Here is a 14,181-nt window from a genome sequence, read left to right as displayed (position 1 = left end):
CGGTTTCCCACTCATCTTTGCTATGTTATACTTCTTCTCTTTTACTTTTATAATGTCCTTTACTACCCTCGTTAGCCATAACCGCCCCTTACTCCCCTTAGGATCTTTCTTCCTCTTTGGAATGAACCAATCCTGCACCTTCTGCATTATTCCCAGAAATACCTGCCATTGTTGTTCCACTGTCTTCCCTGTTAGGGGATTGTTCCATTGAACTTTGGCCAGCTACTCCCTCATAGCTCCATAGTTCCCTTTGTTCAATTGTAATACTGACACATCCGATTTTCCCTTCTCCTTCTCAAATTGTAGGTTAAAACATATCATATTATGGTCACTACCTCCTAATGGCTCCTCTACCTCAAGGTCCCTGATCAAATCCGGTTCATTGCACAATACTAAATCTAGAATTGCCTTCTCCCTGGTAGGCTCCAGTACAAGCTGTTCTAAGAATCCATCTCAGAGGCACTCCACAAACTCCCTTTCTTGGGGTCCCATACCATCCTGATTCTCCCAGTCTACCTGCATGTTGAAATCCCCCATGACAACTGTATCATTACCTTTGCGACATGCCAATTTTAACTCTTCATTCAACTTACACCCTACATCCAGACTACTGTTTGGGGGCCTGTAGATAACTCCCATTAGGGTCTTTCTACTCTTAGAATTTCTCAGTTCTATCCATACTGATTCTACATCCCCTGATTCTACGTCCCCCCTCGCAAGGGACTGAATATCATTCCTCCCCAACAGAGCCACCTCACACCCTCTGCCCATCAGTCTGTTCTTTCAATAAGACATATATCCTTGAGTCTGCTGGAATAGATGGTTTCCAGTCCTGTGAGCTCCATCCTGACAATTTGCTGGGCGACCCTCACCACACGATGCAGGTCTTGTCGCTCATTGGCTGTGCAGCTGGCATACCACACTGTGGCGCTGTTGGTCAGGATGGTTTCAATTGTGCTTCTGTAGAAGTTAAGCAACAGCTTTTGTGGGAGTTAGGCCTGTTTCAGCTTTCTGAGGAAGAAGAGTCTTTGTTGTGCTTTTTTTACATGCAGCAAGTTGTTGGTGGTCCATGTCAGCTGTTCTGACAACATAACTCCAAGGAACTTTAGGTGTTACACACTTTTCACTACCTCTCCATGTATATGGGGGGAGGGGGGAGATACTCTGTCCTTTGATCTTCTGAAGTCAATGATCATCTCTTTTGTTTTAGAAGTGTTACAGACCAATTCATTGTCCTTACACCACTCCATCAGATGATCCACCTCGAGCCTGTAGGCTGTTTCATCCTCGTCCGAGATCAGGCCAACCACTGTGGTAACATCCACAAATTTAATTATGGAGTTGGAGTTGTAGATGGGGGTGCAGTCATGTGTGAAGAGTGTGTAGAGCATAGGGCTCAGCACACAGCCCTGTGGGGTGCCTGTCTTTAAGATGAGGGTGGTGGAGGTGTGCTTACCAACTCTGGCGGAAAAACTTTTTCACCCAGAGAGTGGTGGATATGTGGAATGCTCTGCCCCAGAAGGCAGTGGAGGCCAAGTCTCTGGATGCATTCAAGAGAAAGTTAGATAGAGCTCTTATAGATAGCAGGGTCAAGGGATATGGGGAGAGGGCAGGAACGGGGGTACTGATTGTGTATGATCAGCTATGATCACAGTGAATGGCGGTGCTGGCTAGAAGGGCCGAATGGCCTACTCCTGCACCTACTGTCTATTGACTTGCTGTGGTCAGTCTGTGAGAAAGTCCATGACCCATGAGCACAGGGAGGAACCAAGGCCAAGAGTGTTCAGTTTGCTGACCAGTTTATGGGGGATGACTGTGTTAAATGCAGCAGGAGGAACCAAGGCCAAGAGTGTTCAGTTTGCTGACCAGTTTATGGGGGATGACTGTGTTAAATGCAGAACTAAAGTCCACAAATAACATCCTCACATAGGTGTTTGGTTCCTCTAAGTGAGTCAGAGCAATATGGAGCCCACGGCTACACACACAAAATGAAACTCAGCAGGTCGGGCAGCAACTGAGAGAATGAACAGACAGTTGTCGTTTCAGGCCGAGACCCTTCATCAGGACTGGAAAGGAAGGGCGGAGATGCCAGAATAGAAAGATGGGGGGAGGAGTAGGAGGTGAGCTGGAAGACAATAGGTGAATATGATAGGTAGGAAAGGTCAAGGGCAGGAAAGGAGAGTGGCCATAGGAGAAATGGAAGGGGGTAGGAATCCAGGGGGGAGTGATAGGCTGGTGAAAAGAGGTAAGAGGCCAGAGTAGGGAACAGAAGAAGAGGGGAGGTGGAGGGACTTTTTCTTACTGGAAGGTGAAGTCGATATGAGTGCCATCAGGTCGGAGATGATCCGGTCAGACTATGAAGTGTTGCTCCTTGGGTCAGAGGTAGAAGCGAGCTGTGTGGGGTAAGGGAACTAGGAGACTGGTGCAGCGGATGGAAGTTCTCCAGAGTTGATGAGACCAGTGATGGTGTGACAGACAGTTTCCTGATAGTCTGGAATGGGGTCTTCTGTGGGTCTGATTATGGGGGTTGTTGTAGACAGAGTGGAGGGCAGTGCATTCAGAGGAGGTAAGTTTTGACTAGGAGTGAGGAGTAAGCCCATTGATGTCTCATCAGTAATTCAATTTGAAAAGATCCAGAGTAGGCAGGGACCGGGAGTGAGATGTCCTAGAAGAAGAGGAGTGTTGGAGAAGGGAGAGGGGGTCATCGGCACAGGTTGTGGAATCCTTGTTGAAGATGTTACGTACCCCGTAACGCGTTAAAAAGGACCAGCAGAAATGGACACACATGGAGTCTGAGGCTTCCGTTATAAACACTATTTTATTAGTAATTACGTGATAAAGTAATATAGAACAAGATAAGGCAATCAGGTTAGCAGAGTTTATGTGTATATAAGTGAGTAAATAAAGTTCCCAAACTTCTCCCGGCTCAGGTGGTAAATGATACAGTCACATACAGTCAAATGATACAGGTGGTATAGGTATGAAGTCAGTATGAAGGGGGGGGAGAGAGAGAGAGAGATGTTTTGTCTTCCCAGTGCTGATGCCATTGAATCTTCCCGTTGTCCTCCTGCTCTGAAGTCCTGTTAAAGTCACTGACTGTGACCACACAAAAAGGATGCCATTTTCTCACCCTAAAACTATCAACCCAGCGAAGGTTAAACACACCGATAGCTTTCCACCCATCACCCCTTTTCCACACTGTGAGCAAAACCCACCCTTGTCGTGGGTACACAAAGCTCAACCAGTGTCAGTGTCTCTGTGTGCCTGGTGTGTCTGATTACAAAGCCAGTCCAAGGCAACTCATAGGCTTTAGTTGCTCTCTTTCATCTCTGAAATAGCACACACTCTCTGCTCTCGCTCTCTCTTTTTAAAGGAACAGTCCATATTTAATAATCTCGTCACAAAGAAACGGGCTCGGAGACGGGGACGATGGAGGAAGAGCTCGACATCATGGCGGGCATGGAACGCACTGAGGTGTGGGTGAAGGGGACAAAGGTGAGGCCCTTACTGATGACAGAACATTCTGCCTCAGAGAGGGGACGGTCAGAGGGGATGGTGAAAACCCGACTGTTATGATCTGTCTGGAGCCCACATTCCGGGTCTTGATCCGGTCCGCGGACTCCGGGTCTTGTAGCCGTCCCTCCTTTCACCCTTAAGCCCAAATAGGATCAGCTTGGCTTAAGGAGGCGCCGCTGATGCCTATCGGCTGGCAGGTGTATATAAGGGGATATAAGGGGATTCTTACTTACAGGTCCCTCAAGTCCCACACCACGAGGTTCTGGAGCAATTATTATCCGTCAACTATTAGGCTCCCAAACCGGTTTGGATAACTTCATTTTCCACCTCTCTGAACTGATTTCACAACTTACATTCCACTTCCAAGGACTTTACAACTCATGTTCTCACTATTTCTTTATTTATGTATAGATTTTCATAAATTCTATTGTATTTCTTTATTTCCCTGTAAATCATTGCAAGGAAAGGACTCCCAATGTTTGCATCATACACCGGGGAGCTCTCCTCAGTTACCTGATGAGGTAACCGTCGACTTTGGACAGGGGCAGGTGTCATCAGCTGGTGGCCAACCTCCATAGAGTGTTTCCACCCTTAACTACTACTCTCCAGCTGGCGGGTCAGCAGTGGTGGCCAAGTCACTGCCCGTCTGCTCCTGACTTCCAGCTCATCTCCTCTTGCCGGCTCCATATCCAGCAAGAGGCTCTTTCTGCTTCCTCCCCCATCCTGCGAGCTGCTTGGTTCTTGTTCTTTTCATCAAGACCCAGAGCAGACAGAAACCTCCATGCTGACCTTGCTGGGAACCCTCTACAGCCGGTCTCCACGGGGAATAGAACGTCTGCCATCCTTTGTCCCTGCAACCCTGGCCTTCACCTTGTGAGCCTCCTCGCATTCTTCCTCCCATGGTACTGTGAGCTCCACCAAGATAACTTTCTTGTCTTTGGTGGACCGGAGTACAATGTCTGGTCTAAATGTAGACCACCTCTGGGAACTGCATCTTCCTCCCCACATCAATCCTCATCTCCCACGATTTGGCAGTTTGCAGCAGATTGGATTTTGGCTTTGATCTGACTGGTGTGGCCCTCTCCATGATGAAAATGGCTGCCCTGTTTGCCTCTCTGCCAGCTGGTCTCTTTTTACACCTCTCCCGCTCCAAGTGGCAGCAAGGGGCAGCAGGACCCTGTCGTGACACCACCTATACTATCCTGGTGTTAAAGCTGTTTTGCATCCTGACAGTGCATGTGGTAATATATGCTGACAGACATGTAGTTTGATAATAAATTGTTTTATTTTATTTAGAGAAACAGTGCAGAATAGGCCCTTGCAGCCCATCGAGACGTATCGCCCAGCAACCTGCCTAATTAACCCTAGCCTAATCACGGCTCAATTTTCAATGACCGATTACTCTAATCAGTACATCTTTGGACTATGGGAGGAAACCCACTAACACATGGGAGGAACGTAAAAATTTCTTACAGAGGACGCTGGAGTTGAACTCAGACACCCCAAGCTGTAATAGCATCACGCTAACCGCTATGTCACCACGCCACCCATTTACTGTGAAGAAAGGAGATTAGTTGGGTATCGACTGAGATCCTCGGATCCTCCGTACGTATATGTGAGGTCCCACAGGACTGCAGTCCCATTGTTCCTCTCTTCATGAATCGTCTCTTTCTGGAGAAGACGCTACAGGATAGGGTCTATTCAGTTGGACCCTTTCGGGACTGACACCATTGACTTTATGCATGGCAGGAAATGGCCTACAGACTCAACTGAGTGATTTGAGGAGATGTTGAAAGTGACTGATGAAGACAGGGAGGTGGATTTTGTCCACATGGATGGTAATCAGATATTGGACAAGTTGCCTCATGCCAGACTGAACAGGGCAGAAAGATAGCGTAACGTTTAGCCAAACGTTTTACAGTGTCGCTAATCTGGGTTCAATTCCTGCCGCTGTCCCTAAGGAGTTGGTATGTTTTCCACAGGACCGCGTGTGTGTTTCCTCCAAATGCTCCAGTTTCCTCCCATGGTTCAGACTACCTGTCAGCAGGTTAATGGGTCATTGTAAATGGTACTGAGGTGAATCGGTGGTTTACTGAGCAGTGCGGTTCCATGCCGTGTCTCCAAATAAATCAAATCGCATTCTGAAGGGTACCGTACTATCAAAAGGCAACATTGTCTACTCTTATGGCGGGCTGGATAGTGGGGGGGGGGGGGGGGGTTAGGTTAGTGGCTGATACAGGAGATGTGTCTTTTTCATATTCACAACACCCAGAGCCCCATATGACTTGGCAAATACATTCAGTTACACTGGAGGTCTTCTCCAAAAAAGATGACAATATCACCCAAACTGGACGATGTTCCAGACATTGGTAGCACTTTCCCCTCAAAGGCAATCAACCTCTGACTCAGGGATCAACCTCTGTCTGAGGAGTGTTGGTGATGCTGATGAAATATTAAGCAAAATAATCTTTGAAAACCACAATCTGCAGGTCTATACAGAACATTTCGTCAATAGACCTACATTACTCTATGGATCTAGATCATGGACACCTGAAAGCCCTGGAACAATACCATCAAAAAGTCTTACGAAAGATTTTGACAATTCACGGGAAAGAGAGACACATCAGCACCAAACACAGTAACTCCACATACTGGAGGGAGCCAACATGAATATCATCTCCACCATTGTAAATCAATACCAACTCCAATAGATAGGTCACGTCATCTGGATGCCAAACTCACGTTTCCCCAAACAAATCCTTCACTCCCAGTTGAAGGAAGATCAACAAGTCCATTGTGGGCAAAGTAAACACTTCAATGATAACATCAAAATCACCCTGAAGAAATTCAACACTGCATCTAAAATGTGTGAGGAATTGACATTACACTCAAAAGATACACCTAGAGGAAATCTGTTTAAGATGGAGCTTTGATACACGAGAACAACCTCTGCCATATCACACAAAACGAGTGGCAGCTGTAAAGGAGAGAGTGAACAACCCAAAGACTCAACCACTGACCAGAGTCACCACTTACCCTCACCCACGCTGCACCGGAATACGTGGATACCAGATCGGTCTCTACAGTTACCTGAGGTCCCAGGCCTCGGAGAAAATCACGCTCGACTCCACACACAGTCTGATGCAGTCAAACACGAAGGTGGGCATCAGGTTGAGGGTGACAGTGGGTTCGTTTTGCCTCGCTTCTCCGTGGATTTGTGCATTGTAACCCATCTGAACCGCTCCATCTTGGACCCCCAGATGAACCTGAAGACTGCTCGGGTGATTCCCAAACGGGAGGACCGGGGGCCGGACCACAACGGTGCCAAATACAGCAGACCCGGAGAGCAGCTCACATCAGATGACCAGGTTCTTCCCAGTTATCGACGGGGGCGGGGACCTCCCCACAGTCCCAATGTTTGTTTTACCTTCCCTGTCCCAGTCCACCCCGGCCAGTTCATGCTGCAGGTCTCGACCCCTCCGAACCAGATCGCCAGCACTTCACGGAATCGGACCTGATGGTGAAGGGACACGGGATCGAATGGGCCAGTTGTCGAAGAGCGTGTGTAACTAACCCTGGCCCCCGATGCAAGTCAAACTGGTGGCAGATGCTGATGAATCTGCAAACTGACCTGGGATCCGGGCAGAAGATGCTGACGTCATCCATGTAGAGGCAGTGTCACCCCTCCTGTACCCTCGTCCTTCCTCATGGCTTCGGGAGAGGGCTCTACAGGGCAGGACAGGGAGAGTGGGGATCCCTGCCTGACTCCAGACCTTATATATGAGTAGTTTGTTTGTAAACTTGGTAATATTGCAGTGAAAATGAACTGCAATCTGATAAAATGTATTTATCAGGAGATGCAGGAATCCCGAATGAAGTTGATGCACCATCAATAACTCTGGGAGATGGGAGGTGAACGATAGGCTTTTATTAGCAGCAAAAGAGACCACGACATCCTGGAGACTGAGGGAGGAGCAGTGCCTCCAATCGCCTTTATACAGGGGTCCGTGGGGGGAGCCACAGGAGCAGTCAGCAGGGGTCTGTGGGAAGAGCCACAGGAGCAGTCAGCAGGGGTCTGTGGGAAGAGCCACAGGAGCAGTCAGCAGAGGGGCGTGTCCAGACAGGGATACATGGTTTACCACAGAAGTTGAAGCAGGACCTCACGGTGACAACAGCGTAGAAAACGTAAACTTTTCCTGTCCTGAGGAAGGATCACGAAAGGTCGACTGTTTTGGACGTTGCGTGAACTGATTTTGGTTTATCAGACCAAAGAACAGATTGTGTGCTCGGAAAAGAGTAAGACGAGGGGAGGGAACAGACCAGTCATCACAGGTAGATCGGAAGTGGGCAATTTCAAATTTCTGGGTGTTGATATCTCGGAGGACCTAACCAGGTCCCAACATTTCTATAAGAAGAAATCAAAACAATGGCTACATTTCATGGCAAATCTCGGGAAATTTGGTCTGTCACCTACAAAATTCTCCAATTTGTATTCGATAGTATTCTGGTACGGGAGCGGGGCAGGGGTGTTAAGTAGGAATACTACACAGGATCTAAGAGAGCTATAGAATTCACCAACTCAAGGCATCAAAAGTCCCCTATTTGATTCCATTCTGTCTTTGAAACTATAAAGTACAACCACTCAGACAGCGTTTCCTCCCTCCGCAGCTCCCCGCAATGGGGAGAAGGGAACGGTCATCAATGCCGGAAAGCCGTTGCAGGAAACAACGCTCACCGACTGCTTCGCGCTCAGGAGGAAACACCACGACTCTTCCTCGTGGTTGCAGAGACCAAACTTTTTAGTGCTCGATTTCTCAGTCACAGACTATAGAAATGATCCTTAAAAGTATAGTCTTAATTACCAACCGCCGCCGCGCTGCTCTCCACCCACAAACAAACACTTTAACCTCATGGCGAGCGGTCACTTCGTTCCCTCGGTTATTCACAGGGATCAAGGACGGGGTGGAATATAATTACTACCGATCTCTCCCCATCCATTCTAAACTTCATAGTGAGACACAACCTGTAATTACTCTTCCTACTGCGACTGAAACAAGGAATGAATTTTGCATAGATTAGCATCCGGGCTCCACCCACTGCCTGTTCTGTGAGCAGAAATTCTTCCGGTGGATTTCCGGCCCGAGAATGAGAAGCAGATTCACGTTTAATATCACTGACATGTGTTGCAACACGTGTTGCTTTCTGCTAACAATACATTCAAATCACAATAAGTGACAATAAAGCATCTGTAATAAATAGATAGCTAGATAGCAAACAAGAGAAAATCTGCAGTGGCTGGAAATGGAATTGCATTGAATGATTTTATTGTCATTATGCATCGGTACAATGAAACTGTTTGGCTTCCTCTCAGGCAATCAAACAAAGTGGTAGATAAAAACAAGACAGTAATACAAAAATAGTATTAAGTAGATAAGTAGCAGAAAATAAGTTGCAGCAGCTCCAGAATATCACAGTAATGCAGTAAGGTAGAAGTGAGCGGTGTGGGGTAGGGGAACTAGGAGACTGGTGCAGTGGATGGGAGTTCTCCAGAGATGATGAGACCAGTGATGGTGTGAGAGACAGTTTCTGATGGTCTGGAATGGGGTCTTCTGCGGGTTTGAAGGTAAGATGGGTATTGTTGCAGACAAGAGTGGAAAGTAGTGAGCTCAGAGGGGGTAAGTTTTGACGAGGAGTGACGAGTAAGCTGGTTGATGTCTCATCAGCAATTCAAGATGAAAAGATCTAGAGCAGGCAGGGAACGAGAGTGAGATGTCCAAGAAGAAGAGGAGCGTTGGAGAAGGGAGAGGGGGTTATCGGCACAGGGTGTGGAATCCTTGTTGAAGAAACGGGCTCGGAGATGGGGGCGATGGAAGAAAAGCTCGACATCATGGCGGGCATGGAACTCACTGAGGTGTGGGTGAAGGGGACAAAGGTGAGGCACTTACTGAGGACAGAACATTCTGCCTCAGAGAGGGGAAGGTCAGAGGGGATGGTGAAAACCCAGCATGGATGAGAACTGGGATCGGAGGGGGAAAGAGAGTTGATGGTGTCAGAGGAAAGGGGGGGGGTGGGATGTTCAGGGATGGTGGGGTGAGATGAAGGTAGAGTCTCCGAGGACCCAAGATCTGGCGATGGTACCTAAGAGAGACTGGAATGCAGAGAGTGATGGGGAAAGGGGAGACTGGGGGTCCAGCAGCAGGTCTGGAGTCATCCAGAGCTGTCAGAGCCAGCGATAGAGTCGGTGAGATCCGTGATCAGGGGGCATCTCACCCAAAGCATGCCCTTTTCTCACTGTTACCATCAGGTAGGAGGTACAGAAGCCTAAAGGCACACAATCAGCAATTCAGGAACAGCTTCTTCTCCTCTGCCATCCGATTCCTAACTGGACATTGAAGCTTTGGACACTACCTGACTTTTTAAAATATATAGTATTTCTGCTTTTGCACATTTTAAAAAAATCTATTCAATATACAATGATTTATTTGTTTACTTATTATTATTATTATGTTTTATTTTATTTATTTTTTTCTCTCTGCTAGATTATGTGTGGCATTGAACTGCTGCTGCTAAGTTAACAAATTTCACGTCACATGCCGGTGATAATAAACCTGATTCTGAAATCAGGTCGGAGCGGGAGACTGCAGGGATCGCTGTCTGGGGGTATCCATGCCATCGGAACCCAGCCTTTTTGTACTTTATAGTTTTTATTATTATGTACTGTGATGTTCTGCTGCCGCAAATCAAGTTTCATGGCCTGAGAGACATGGGATGGGATTGCAGGTAATATTAAACCTGATTCTGATTCTGAGGTAGGTAGATATCTATTTATCTACCTCCTTGCCTCTTTCTCCCATGGTCCACACTTCCCTCCCATCAGATTCCTTCCTCTTCATCCCTTTGCCCCTCCCACCAATTGCTCTCCAGCTTCTCCTCCCCCTTTCTTCCCAGTCCCGATGAAGGGTCTCGGCCAGAAATGTTGGCTGTTTGTTCACTTCTACGGCTGCTGACTGAACAGCTGAGTTCCTCCTGCACTTTGTGTGTGTTTCTTTGCATTTCCAGCATCTGCAGAATCTCTTGTGTTTAGATAGAGAGTTATAGACAGACAGATAGATAGAAAAATAGATGGATAGTGTAAATATATGGATAGTTAGTAATGTAAACAACAATATAGGTGTGTATATTAATTGTTCAGGTGGGTGTAATGGGGTGGTGCTCTATCTCAAAATAAATAAATGAATAATCCTCAATCTGCACTTCTGTACTGTAATAAACAGTCTATTGGTAACAATCTGGAGGAACGAGAGATACAGGCCCTGTCACTTTCTCAGTTTGCAACCGCAATAGAGCAAATAAATTATCTCCATCCCATTGCCCCGGGATACAGCAGGAGACAGTTGGAGGCTCAAATAAAATTATCAAGTCCGTTGATAGGGTGAATACAGTCAGCCAGCTCCATCATGGGTACAACCCCCCACCCACCATAGAGGATTTCTTCAAAACGCGGTGCCGCAACAAGGCAGCATCCATCATTACAGACCCCCACCATCCAGGACATGCCCTCGTCTCTTTGCTACCTTCTGGAAGGAGGTGCAGAAGGCTGAAGGCACACACTCAATGACTCAAGAACAGCTTCTTCCCCTCTGCAATCTGATCTCTGAACAGGCAATGGACCCAGGTACACGATCGCAGTATTCACTTTTGTTTAGTAGTGCTTGTTTGCTTTGTAATTGATAGTAGTTTTATACCCTCCACTGCCACAAAAACAACAAATTTCACATCAGTGAGAACAAACCTGCTCCTGACTCAGTAAACAGCTGAAAAGCTGCCGATTGAGAATGAATCGGCGGGTGCTGAACGACTCTCAGGTTGGTCACCCCGAGGTATTCAGGTCCTGGTTCCAACATGTTACAGGCAGGGGTCACGAGGTAGAAAACCAGAGGTTAAAGACCAAAATCGCAAATCCAATGGTAGAGACTCGAGGGTTAAAGCTGCTGGGTGGGTCGGCTTGCTTGGAGGTCAGAGCCCTGATGCATCTGAATCTGTGACGTTGGAGGCCCAATGTCTGCAAGTCCAGGCCAGGGACTGGAGGCCTCAAGGCGGTGTGTGTGTGTGAGAGAGAGAGAGAGAGAGAGAGAGTGGGAGCAGGTGGGTGGGTAGTTGTATTGTTGCTGTTGTTGTTGCTGCCATTTCTCATGATGTCCTGCTGAGCATTGTGGGAATGCTATGTTGCGCCGGAGTGTGTGGGGACTCTTGTGGGCTGCCCCCAGTACATCCTTGGCTTGTGATAAGTAAACAAATCTGAATCTGAACTGATAACCTGGGCCATGTTGAGATCAAGAATGAAGAAGCATTGGATCTACTGACTAATACTGAGGTGGATATGGCCCTGCTTGGATTCATTCCAAGTTATTGAGAGAGTTAGGAACATAAAAGTCTGCAGAGAGTGGTGGATACAGCCCAGTCCACCCCGAACACTGCCACAAGAAAGCATCATCCATCGTCGGAGAGGCCCACAATCCAGGCCATGCCCTCATCCTGCTATTACCTCTGGAAGGAGGTACGGGAGCCTCAGGTCCCACACCACCACAATTATTAACCTTAATCAAATATTGAACAAGTTCTTTTACTTACCAAAATATACTTTATTCACAATAAAATTATTTACAATAACCCATTCAATAACTTTGAATTCTTCACAGACATTACCATTACATTCTATGCAGTTTACCAATTTCAGCCACTCCCGTAGCACTCTATTGTGGAAGACAAGCACTCGACACCACCCGCTCCCACAGGAGAAGAACCCTAAACCGGGTTTAGTGCGTCCATTAGCACGTAATCCTGCAGCCGAGAATTTGCCAGTCGGCAGCATTCCCCCACGGACATCTGGTAGACCATCAAGTTTCGGGCCGACCAAAGAGCGTCTTTCACCGAGTTGATGATCTGCCAGCAGCACCGGACGTTGGTCTCCGTGTGCGTCCCCGGGAACAGCCCGTAGATCAGAGAGTCCTCTGTTTTTTTATTAAACAAAATATACTTTATTCAAAAATAAAATTATATACTGTTACGAAGGTGGAGCAAATCTGATGGGCAGAAGGGACCCGAATCGCCAATGCCCGCCACCCCCCCTCCTTTTTGAGAATCGCAAGATCGCTATTATTTCGGGTCTGAGACCCAGGAAATGAGAGAGATACACATCATGAGAGAGAGACGCAGAATACACAAGGTTTGGGATGTCTCCTGACATATGCGGAACGGAACCACTGATTACTGCTATTGTCTCTTGGAGAAGGAATTGTGTATTGAGTACTGTACTATTCATTGAAACCCCTCAGGGGACAACCAGAGTGGTCTGGTTGAGGGATTGCATCATCCCAACCTGATTGACATCGGAGACCCCGTGAGTGAGGATAAAAGAGGGGTCTGTGGAAACACCCCTTTAGACGCACCAGGAGAAACGCTAGAAATCCAGTGACAGCGTTTTATAGCGAAAGCCGGTGAGAGCTCGTGTGCGGCCTCCCTTGCCTGGGTGGCGGGCTCACCACGGAAGAACGGTTTAGCTAAAAGAGAGGTCACACTTGAACGGCGACGACAACGGGACACCCGACGGATCGAAATCATAAAGGAAGGTTGGCAAAACCCGTGGCGGTAAATTTTCCCATTCTCCTATTTCTGTCTCTCTCTCCAACAATTGCAGCACAGCGACAAACAAACGGCGGCAGCTTGTGTGAACTACAGCGAACTTCATATTTCCATCGGACAATTCATTATCACCTAGACAACGATAGAGCTTATTTCTTATTGATTATTATTATTATACCCGCACTTTTAGGTTTAGTATTGACGATGTATATTATCTGTATATTTGCACTGATATTATTTTTGTGTATTTTTACTAATAAATACTGTTAAAAATAGTATCATCAGACTTCAACGGACGCCTCTATCTTTGCTGGTAAGTAACCCAGTTACGGGGTTCGTAACAATACAATAAACCATTCAATGACTCTCAATCCTTTACAACTGTTTCCATTACGGTCTTTACATTCCCACACATTTTGCCACCCACGTGGCACTCGGTTATTCCATATTTACATTCCATTGTTCAGGGGTATACACCCCGTCCCCCCACCCCTCAACTCCCGCGGGAGAAGAACCCTAGACTGTGGTCCTTCCCCACGGGGCCCTTGCGGTGGCTGCACCAAGTTTGGGTGCGTCCCTCAGCACGTACTCCTGCAGCCGAGAATGTGCCAGTGGGCAGCATTCCCCCACGGACATCTCCGGTGTGCTGGTAGACCATCAAGTCAGCCCGTAGATCAGAGAGTCCAATGTCACGCAGCTGCTGGGGATGAACCTCGACACTGTCCCTTCCATCCTCCTCCACACCTTCCCCGCGAACCCACAGAGTGCAAAGAGGCGGGTCACCGACTCCTCCTCTCTGCAGTCCTCCCGTGGGCAGAGGGGTGTGGAGACGATGTTCCGGGCGTACAGGAGGGATCGGACTGGGAGGGCCCCTCTCACCGCCAGCCAGGCGAGGTCTTGGTGCCTGTTGGTGAGGTCTGGCGATGAGGCATTTTGCCAGATGAACTGGACAGTCTGCTCAGGAAACCACCCCACTGTGTCCATCACGTCCTTCTCCTGTGGTGTCTGCAGGACCTTACGTGC

The 14,181-nt window shown here is 47.7% G+C and overlaps 1 non-coding gene across 1 annotated transcript; it reads right to left on the bottom strand.

Annotated features, from left to right (window-relative positions):
• Nucleotides 1–8,153: 8,153 nt before the first annotated feature.
• Nucleotides 8,154–8,372, bottom strand: LOC140731290 (small nucleolar RNA U3). The gene has a single exon (XR_012099767.1). It is a non-coding gene; the product is annotated as a small nucleolar RNA U3 (small nucleolar RNA).
• Between the last annotated feature and the right edge of the window lie 5,809 nt (nucleotides 8,373–14,181).

Source organism: Hemitrygon akajei, chromosome 7 (genome assembly GCF_048418815.1).
Source record: "Hemitrygon akajei chromosome 7, sHemAka1.3, whole genome shotgun sequence".
Lineage (NCBI taxonomy): Eukaryota > Metazoa > Chordata > Chondrichthyes > Myliobatiformes > Dasyatidae > Hemitrygon > Hemitrygon akajei.
Note: the sequence above shows the minus strand (reverse complement) of the source record. Positions and strands in the feature narration are given on the sequence as shown.